Source organism: Macaca thibetana, chromosome 12 (assembly GCF_024542745.1).
Source record: "Macaca thibetana thibetana isolate TM-01 chromosome 12, ASM2454274v1, whole genome shotgun sequence".
NCBI lineage: Eukaryota > Metazoa > Chordata > Mammalia > Primates > Cercopithecidae > Macaca > Macaca thibetana.
The window spans coordinates 85,007,203-85,017,856 of record NC_065589.1 but is presented as its reverse complement, the minus strand read 5'-3'; the positions used below and the strand labels follow the sequence as shown (position 1 = coordinate 85,017,856).

Here is a 10,654-nt window from a genome sequence, read left to right as displayed (position 1 = left end):
TCCATCCATGTCCCTGCAAAGGACATGATCTCATCCTTTTTGTGGCTGCATAGTATTACATGGTGTATATGTACCATATTTTCTTTAGCCAGTCTATCATTGGTGGGCGTTTAGATTGTGTTCATGTCTTTGCTATTCTTAATAGAAAATGCACAATCAAATTATATTAATGGTAGCCACCCTGTTGTACAATCAAATACTAGGCCTTATTTATTCATTTTAACTTTTTGGTACTTATTAATGATCCCACCTCCCTCCTATCCCCCACTAACCTTCCCAACCTCTGGTAACCATCCTTCTACCCTCTATCTCAATGGGTTCAATTGTCTTTATTTTTAGATCCCACAAATAATGAGACCATGTGATGTTTGTATTTCTGTGCCTGGCTTACATAACATCACTTAACACAATGAATTCCAGTTCCATCCGTGTTGTTGCCCAGGGGTCTTATTATTTTTTATGGCTGAATAGTACTCCATTGTGTATGAGAACCACATTTTCTTTATCCATTATTTGTTGATGGACACTTCAGTGCTTCCAAATCTTGACTATTGTTAACAGAGGTGCAACAAACATAGGAGTGTAGATATCCCTTCGACACACTCATCTCCTTTCTTTTGGGTATATACTCAGTGGTGGGATTGCTGAATCATATGGTAACTCTATTTTTCATTTTTTGAGGAACCGCCAAACTGTTCTCCATAGTGGCTATACTAATTTACATTCCACCAACAGTGTACAAAAGGTCCCTTTTCTCCACATCCTAGCCAGCATTTGTTATTGCCTGTCTTTTAAGCCATTTTAACTGGGGTGAGATGACATTTCATTGTAGTTTTGATTTGCATTCCTCTGATGATCATGACATTGAGCATCTTTCATATGTCTGTTTGCCATTTGCATCTCTTCTTTTGAGAAATGTCTTTTCAAATCTTTTGCCCATTTAAAATTGGATTATTAGATTTTTTTTTTTTTTTTTTACTTTTTGTTTTGTTTTGTTTTGAGACAGAGTTTCACTGTCTCACCCAGGCTGGAGTGCAATGGTGCAATCTTGGCTCACTGGTACCTCCACCTCCTGGGTTCAAGCGATTCTCCTGCCTCAGCCTCCCAAGTAGCTGGGATTACAGACATGTGCCACCATGCCCAGCTAATTTTTGTACTTTTAGTAGAGATGGGGTTTCACCATGTTGGCCAGGCTGGTCTCCAACTCCTGACCTCAGATGATCTACCTGCTTTAGTCTCCCAAAGTGCTGGGATTGCAGGTGTAAGCCAACGTGCCTGGCCAGTTTTTCTTTTTCTTTTTTTTCCGATAGAGTTCATTGAGCTCCTTATATATACTGGTTATCAATCCTCTGTTAGATAGGTAGTTTGCAAATAATTTTTCCCATTCTGTGGGTTGCCTCTTTCCTTTTTGGGTTGTTTCCTTTGCTATACAAAAGCTTTTTAACTTGATGTGATCCCATTTATGCATTTTTGCTTTGGTTGCCTGTGCTTGTGGGATATTACTCAAGAAATCTTAGTGCAGTCCAATGTCCTGGAAGTTTCCCCAATGTTTTCCTATAGTAGTTTCATAGTTTGAGGTCTTTAAGTCTTTAGTCCATTTGGATTTGATTTTCGTATATGTTGAGAGATAGGGGTCTAGTTTCTTTCTTCTGCACATGAATGTCCAGGTTTCCCAGCATCATTTATTAAAGACACTGTCTTTTCCCTAGTGTATCTTCTTGGTACCTCTGTCAAACGTGAGCTCACTGTAGATGTATAGTTTTGTTTCTGGGTTCTCTATTCTATCCCATTGGTCTGTGTGTCTGTTTTTATTCTAGTACCATGATGTTTTGGTTACTATAGTTGTGAAGTATAATTTGATGCCAGATATTGTGCTTCCTCCAGTTTTGTTATTTTTGTTTAGGATAGTTTTGGCTATTCTGGGTCTTTTGTGGTTCCATATAAATTTTAGGATTTTTTTTTTCTATTTCTGTGAAGAATGTCATTGGTGTTTTGATAGGGATTGCATTGAATCTATAGATTGCTTTGGGTAGTATGGATATTTTAACAATATTGATTCTTCCAATCCATGAACGTGAAATATCTTTCCAATTTGTGGTGTCCTCTTCAATTTTTTTCATCAGTGTTTTATAGTTTTTATTATAAAGATCTTTTACTTCTTTGATTAAGTGAATTCCTAGGCATTTAATTTTATTTGCAGCTGTAGTAAATGAGATTACTTTTTAAAATTTCTTTTTCAATTTGTTCACTGTTGGCATATAAAAATGCTATTGATATTTGTATGTTGATATTGTATCCTGCAACTTTATTGAATTTGGTTATAATTTCTAATAGTTTTTTGGTGGAGCCTGTAGGTTTTTCCAAATATAAGATCATGTAATCTGCAAACAAGGATAATTTGATTTCTTCCTTTCCAATTTGGATGCCCTTTTCTTTTTCTCTTGTCTAGCTGCTCTATCTAGGACTTCCAGTATTAGGTTGAAAAACAGTGGTGATAGTGGGCATCCTTGTCGTGTTCCAGATATTAGAGGAAAGGCTTTCAGTACCCCCTGCTACCCCCTAGTTAGTATGACATCTCTTATGGATCTTTTGTATATGGCTTTTATTAGATTGACATATGTTCTTTCTGTACCCAGGTTTTGAGGGTTTTCTTTCATGAAGGGATGCTGAATTTTGTCAAATGGATTTTTAGCATTGATGGAAATGATTGTATGGTTTTGGTACTTCATACTGTTGATATAATGTATCACGTTGATTAATTTGCATATGTTGGAACCATCATTGCATCCCTGGGATATATCCCACTTGGTCATGATGAATCGTCTTTTTAATGTGTTGTTAAATTTGTATTTAGTTGAAGATTTGTGCATCCGTATTCATCCGAGACATGGACCTGTACTTTTCTTTTCTTGATGTATCTTTGGTTTTGGTATCAGGGAAAATAATAGCCTTGTAGAATGAGTTTGGAAGTAGTCACTTCTCCTTGATTTTTCAGAATAGTTTGAGTAAGATTAGTATTAGTTCTTCCTTAAATGTTTGGTAGAATTCAGCAGTGAAGTCATCAGGTCCCGAGCTTTTCTTTACTGAAAGACTTTTGATTATGGCTTCCATCTCATTAATTGTTACTGATCTGTTAATGTTTTGGATTTCTTCATGGTTTAATCTTGGTAGGTTGTATGTGTCTAGAAATTTGTCCATGTCTTCTAGATTTTCCAATTTATTGGCTTATAGTTGTTCACAGTAGTGACTTATGACCCTTTGAATATCTGCAGAATCAGTTGTTGTGTCTCCTTTTTCATCTCTGATTTTATTTATTCATATCTTCTCTCTTTTTTTTGAGCTAATCTGGCTAAAGCCTTGTCCATTTTGTTTAACTTAAAAAAACCAACTTTTTGTTTCATTGATCTTTTGTATTGTTTTCTTCCTTGTAATTTTATTTATTTCTGCTCTGATCTTTTTTATTTCTTCTGTTAATTTTGGATTTGGTTTGCTCTTGATTTTCTAGTTCTTTAAGATGCATTGTTAGGTGGTTTATTTGATGTTTTTCTTTTTTTAGTGTGGGCATTTATAGCTATAAACTTTCCTCTTAGTACTGCTTTTGCTGTATCCCATAGGTTTTGGTATGTTGTGTTTCCATTAGCATGTGTTACAAGAAATTTTTAAATTTCCTTTGTAATTCCTTCATTGACCCACTGGTCATTCAGAAGCATATTGTTTAATTTTAACGTTGATCTTGTTTGGCTGTGTCCCCAACCAAATCTCATCTTGACTTCCCACATGTTGTCGGAGGGACCTCAAAGGAAGTAATTGAATCATGGGGGCAGGTCCATCTTGTGCTGTTCTCATGATAGTGAATAAGTCTCATGAGATCTGGTGGTTTTTATAAGGGGGAATTTCCCTGCACAAGCTTTCTCTCTTTGCCTGCTGCTATCCATGTAAGATGGGACTTGCTCCTCCTTGCCTTCCATGATGATTGTGAAGCCTCCCAAACCACATGGAACTGTAAGTCCAATAAATCTCTTTCTTTTGTAAATTGGCCAGTCTTGGGTATGTCTTTATCAGCAGCATGAAAACAAATGAACACAGTAAATTGGTACCAGCAGAGTAAGGTGCTGCTGAAATGATACCCAAAATTGTGGAAGCAACTTTGGAACTGGGTTACAGGCAGAGGTTGGAAAAGTTTGGAGAGCTCAGAGTAAAACAGGAAAATGTGGGAAAGTTTGGAACTCCTTAGAGACTTGTTGAATGGCTTTGTCCAAAATTCGGATAATGATATGAACAATGAAATCTAGGCTGAGGTGGTCTTAGATGGAGATGAGAAACTTGTTGGGAGCTGGAGCAAAGGTGACTCTTGTTATATTTTAGCAAAGAGACTGGTGGCATTTTGCCCCTGCCCTAGAGATTTGTGGAACTTTGAGCTTGAGAGAGATGATTTAAGGTATTTGGTAGAAGAAATTTCTAAGCAGCAAAGCATTCAAGAGGTGACTTGGGCACTGTCAAAGGCATTCAGTTTTAAAAGGGAAATAGAGCATAAAAGTTCAGAAAATTTGCAGCCTGACAATGCAGTAGAAAAGAAAAACTCATTTTCTAAGGAGAAATTAAAGATGCCTGTAGAAATTTGCATAAGTAACGAGAAGCCCAATGTTAATCCCCAAGACAATGGGGAAAATGTCTCCAGGGCATCTCAGAGACCTTTGCAGTGGCCCCTTCCTTCACAGGCCTGGAGGCCTAGGAGGAAGAAATGGTTTTGTGGGCCAAGCCCAGGACCCCATGCTGTGTGCAGTCTACAGACTTGGTGCCCTGCATCCCAGGCATTCCAGCCATGGCTGAAAGGCGCCAACATAGAGATTGAGCCGTGGCTTCAGAGGGTGTAAGCCCCAAGCCTTGGCAGCTTCCACATAACATTGAGTCTATGCGTGCACAGAACTCAAGAATTGAGGTTTGGGAACCTCCACCTAGGTTTCAGAGGATGTATGGAAACACCTGGATGCCCAGGAAGAAGTTTGCTGAAGGGGTGAGGCCCTCATGGAGAACCTCTGCTAGGGCAGTACAGAAGGGAAATGTGGGCTCAGAGCTCCCACACAGAGTCCCTACCTGGGCACCACCTAGTGGAACTGTGAGAAGAGGGCCATTATCCTCTAGACTCCAGAATGGTAGATCCACTGACAGCTTGCACCATGTGCCTGGAAAACCCATGGACACTCAACACCAGTTCGTGAAAGCAGCTGGGAGGGAGGTTGTACCCTGCAAAGCCACAGGAGCAGAGCTGCCCAAGACCATGGGAACCCACCTCTTGCATCAGCATGACCTGGATGAGAGACATGGATTCAAAGAAGATCATGTTGAAACTTTAAGATTTGACTGCCCCACTGGATTTCAGACTTGCGTGGGGCCTGTAGCCCCTTCGTGTTGGCCAGTTTCTTCCATTTGGAATGGGTGTGTTTACCCAATGCCTGTACCCCACTGTATCTAGGAAGTAACTCACTTGTTTTGATTTTACAGGCTCATAGGTGGAAGACCTTGCCTTGTCTCAGATGAGGCTTTAGACTATGGACTTTTGAGTTAATGCTGAAATGAGTTAAGACTTTGGGGGACTGTTGGGAAGGCATGACTGGTTTTGAAATGTGAGGATATGAGATTTGGGAGGGGCCAGGGGCGGAATGATATGGTTTGGCTGTGCCCCCACCCAAATCTCATCTTGAATTCCCATGTGTCATGAAAGGGACCCCATGGGAGGTAACTGAATCATTGGGCAGGTCTTTCCCATGCTGTTCTCATGATAGTGAATAAGTCTCATGAGATCTGATGGTTTTACAAGGGGGAGTTTCTGTACGCAACTTATCTCTTTTTGCCTGCTGCCATCCATGCAAGACATGACTTGCTCCTCCTTGCCCTCTGCCATGATGGCAAGGCCTCCCTAGCCATGTGGAACTTTTTTTTTTTTTTTTTTTTTTTTTTTTGAGATGGAGTCTAGCTCTGTTGCCAGGCTGGAGTGCAGTGGCATGATCTCAGCTCACTGCAACCTCCGCCTCCTGGGTTGAAGAGATTCTCCTGCCTCAGCCTCCTGAGTAGCTGGGATTACAGGCACACACTGCCACGCCCAACTAATTTTTGAATTTTTAGTAAAGACAGAGTTTCACTATGTTGACCAGGATGATCTTGATCTCCTGACCTTGTGATCCGCCCACCTCAGCCTCCCAAAGTTCTGGGATTATAGGTGTGAGCCACTGTGCCTGGCCCATTAAATTTCTTTCTTTTGTAAATTGACCAGTCTTGGGTCTGTCTTGACTGACCCAAGTCCATTAGTCCATGAAAATGGACTAATACACATACAAATACTAAACATGTATTTGTATAGTTTCCAAAATTCCTCTTTTTATTGAGTTCTAGTATGATTCTGTTGTGATCAGAGAGGATGCTTGATATTATTTCAATTATTTTGACTATTTTAAGACTTGTTTGGTGACCTAACATGTAGTGACCTAACATGTAGTCTATCCCTGAGAATAATCCATGTACTAAGGAAAAGAATGTGTATTCTGTAGCCGTTGGATGAAATGTTCTGTACATATCTACTAGATTCATTTGTTATATAGTACAGTGTTTCTTTGGGCCATGGCCCAGTGTTTCTTTGTCGATTTTCTCTCTGGAAGATCTGTTCAATGCTGAAAGTGGGGTGGTGAAATCTCCAGTTACTATTGTATTGGAGTCTATCTCTCTCTTTAGCTCTGATAATATTTGCTTTATATTTCTGGGTGCTCCAGTGTTGGGTGCATACGTATTTCAAATTGTTATATTCTCTTGCTGATTTCACCCCTTTATCATTATATAGTGACCTTCTTTGTCTCTTATAGTTTTTGTCTTGAAATATATTTTGTCTAATGTAAGTATAGCTACTTTTGCTCTTCTTTGGTTTTCATTGGCATGAAATATATTTTTTTCCAGCCCTTTATTTGCATTCTATGTGTGTGTTTGTAGGTGAAGTGCATTTCTTGTAGGCAACAGATTAATGGGCCTAGTTTTATTTATTTATTTTTAATCCATTCAGTTACTCTATGTCTTTTGATTGGAGAGTTTAATCCATTTACATTCAGTGTTGTTATTGATAAATAAGGACTTATTCCTACTATTTTGTTATTTGTTTTCAGGTTGTTTTGTGGTCTTCTCTCCCTTCTTTCTTTCTTGTCTTCCTTTTAGTGAAGATGATTTTATCTGGTGATATTATTTCATTTCTTGCTTTTTCTTTTTTGTGTATTTACTGTATGTTTTTCAATTTGAGGTTACCATGAGGCTTGCAAATACTATCTTCTAACCCATTATTTTAAACTGATAAAAACTTAACACTATTTGCATAAACAAACAAGCCAAAAGAAAATTAATAGACTATGTCTTAACTTCATCCCCCTGCTTTGTAACTTTTTGTTGTTGCTATTTATATCTTACTCTACTGTCTATGTCTTAAAACATTGTAGTTATTATTTTTTATTGGTTCACTGTTTATCTTTCTACTTAAGATAAAAGTAGTTTACACACCACAGTTACAGTCTTATAATAATCTGTGTTTTTCTGTGTACTGACTATCACCAGTGAGTTTTGTATTTTAGATGATTTCTTCTTGCTCATTAACATCTTTTTCTTTCTGAATGAAGTAATCCCTTTAGCATTTCTTGTAGGACAGGTCTGGTGTTGATGAAATCACTTGGCTTTTCTTTGTCTGGGAAAGTCTTTATTTCTCCTTCATGTTTGAAGGGTAATTTTGCGGGATTTACTATTCTAGGTTAAGAGTTTGTTCTCTTCAGCACTTTAAATATGTCATGCCACTCTCTTCTAGCCCATAAGGTTTTACACTGAAAAGTCTCCTGTCAGATGTACTAGAGCTTCATTGTATGTTATTTGTTTCTTTTCTCTGCTTTTAGGATCCTTTCTTCATCTCTGACCTTTGGGAGTTTGATTACTAAATGCATTGAGGTAGTCTTCTTTGTGTTAAATCTGCTCGGTGTTCTATAATTTTCTTGTACTTGGATATTGATATGTTTCTAGGTTTTGTAAGTTCTGTTATTATCCCTTTGACTAAACTTTCTATCCCTATCTCTTTCTTTACCTCCTCTTTAAGACCAATAACTCTCAGCTTTTCCTTTTGAAGCTATTTTCTAGATTCCATAGGTATGCTTCATTGTTCTTTATTGTTTTTTCTTTTGTCTCTTCTATGTGTTTTCAAATAGCTTATTTTCAGCCTCACTAATTATTTATTCTGCTTGATCAATTCTACATTAAAAGACTCTGATGCATTCTTCAGTATGTCAATTGCATTTTTCACTCCAGGATTTCTACTTATTCTTTTTAATTATTTCAATCTTTTTGTTAGATTGATCTGATAGAATTCTAAATTCCTTCTCTTTGCTATCTTGAATTTCTCTGAGTTTCTTCAATATATCTATTTGGAATTCTGTCTGAACAGTCACATATCTCTTTCTCCAGGATTGGTCCCACATGCCTTATTTACTTCTTTTGGTGAGATAATGTTTTCCTGGATCATCTTAATACTTGTAGATCTTCTGAGTCTGGGTATTGAAGAGTTAGTATTTATCATAGTCTTCACAGTCTGGGCTTGTTCGTACCCATCTTTCTTGGGGAGGCTTTCCAGCTATTTGAAAGGACTAGGGTTTTGTGATCTAAGCTGTATCTGCTTTAGGAGGCAGTAACGCTCTGGTTCTTGTAGACTCACAGAGGTACTACCTTGATGTTCTTGGACAAGATCCAGAAGAATTCTCTGTATTACTAGGCAGAGACTCTTCTTCTCTTCCTTTACTTTCTTCCAAACAAAGAGTCTCTTTTTCTCTGTTCTGAGCCACCTGGAGCTAGGGATGGAGTGACACAAGCACCCCTGTGGCCACCACCTTTTGGACAGAGATGGGTAGGACATAAAGCGAGAATAGCACTGGGTCTGGCCCAAGGCCTGCTATAACGACTCCCTGGCTACCACCTATGTTCACTCAATGCTCTAGGGCTCTACAATCATCAGCTGGCAAAACCAGCCAGGCCTATGTCCTTCTCTTCAGGGCAGCAAATTCCCCCAGGTCTTGTGTGGGTTGGGAGGCCATCCAGGCACCAAGAACTAGAGTAAAAAACCGTAGAAGTCTACCTGGTGTTCTGTTGTGCTATTTTTGAATTGTTTTCTTAGTGGGTGTATGTTAGCCAGGGTTCTCCAGAGAAAGAGAAACAATTGGGTATATAGAGATATGTAGGAGGAGATTTATTATAGGGATTGACTCACAGAATTATGGAGGCCAAGAAGTCCAATGATATACTGTCTGCATATTTCCTGGGAAACCAGGAAAACCAGTGGTATAATTTAAGTTCAAAGGCCTGAGAACAAGAGTACCTAATGACATAAGTCTCCGTCCAGAAAAGTTTAATCCTGGTGTGGGGTGTACACTGGTGTAACTCCATTTCCTGAGAACTTGAGTTGGGGAGGGTTTGGAAGTCCTGGAGTCCAAAGGCCCGAGAACCAGTAGTTTCAATATCTGAGGGCAGGAGAAGCTGAATGTCCCAATTCAAGAAGAGAGAAAAAAATAACCCTTCCTCTGCCTTTTTATTTGATTCATGCCTTCAACAGATTAGATTATGTCCACCCACACTGATGAGGGTTGATCTTCTTTGCTCAGTCTGTTGATTCAAATACTAACCTTGTCAAGAAACACCTTCACAGACACACCCATAAATAATCTTTACCAGCTATCTGGGCATTCCTTAGGCCAGTCAAGTTGACATATAAAATTAATCATCACAGGTTGCTGTTAGAATTATGACAACATCATAATTTATAACAATCTATTTCAAGTTAATGCCAACTTAATTACAATAATATACACAACTTTGTTCCTATGTAGCCCATCCCCTTCCCCCTCATTTTTTGTTGTTATTGTCATGCAAGTTATAATATATAATTCCAAATCTAGATATCCTACTCATTACTGATCATCTCCAGTACATTGTGTACCCTTGAATACAGAAAAAAATATGAAATGCTTTGCAAATCTTAAGTCATCCTTGCACAAGGGCCATACTAGTCTTCTCTGAATTGTTCTAATTTTGGTATACGTGTTACTGAATTGAGCACAATGTGATCTGATTTTACCATTAAAAACTTCACTCTGACAGCATGAAAAATGGATTAAAGAGGAGGCCAGTGAGGAGGTGAGAAGACTGATAACAAGATGCTGGAATAAACAGATAAAAGAAGATGGTAGTCTAAACTAGAGTTCAGTACTGACGTGCTAGAGAATAGAGGCTGACAACAAATTTGAAAAATGTTAAAGAGATAATATTAACTCGCTATGGTGACTGAATGTAGGGTTGAGGAAAATAGAAGAGGAAAAATGTTTAGCTTTCTGCATTATGTAACTGAAGGGATATGGTGCATTTCATAGAAATAGATAACGTTGAAATAGGAGCTTTGGGAGAAAATGCAACAAGCTCAGTTTTAGACCTTTTGAATTTGTGATAGTTGTTGGATATTCAAATAGAGACCCGGAGATGATCAATAAAGAGTGCGATATCTAGATTTGAAACTAAAGTGAGCAATATGAGCTGTGAGTATAGATTTGAGTGATTAGTATGTAGATAGTAATGGAAGCCTACTAAGTTTATTAGA

General features: G+C 38.3%; 1 non-coding gene across 1 annotated transcript; it reads right to left on the bottom strand.

Moving 5' to 3' along the window:
* Window positions 1–10,014: 10,014 nt before the first annotated feature.
* On the bottom strand, window positions 10,015–10,120 carry LOC126933227 (U6 spliceosomal RNA). Its single transcript, XR_007718472.1, has one exon. It is a non-coding gene; the product is annotated as a U6 spliceosomal RNA (small nuclear RNA).
* Window positions 10,121–10,654: the final 534 nt, after the last annotated feature.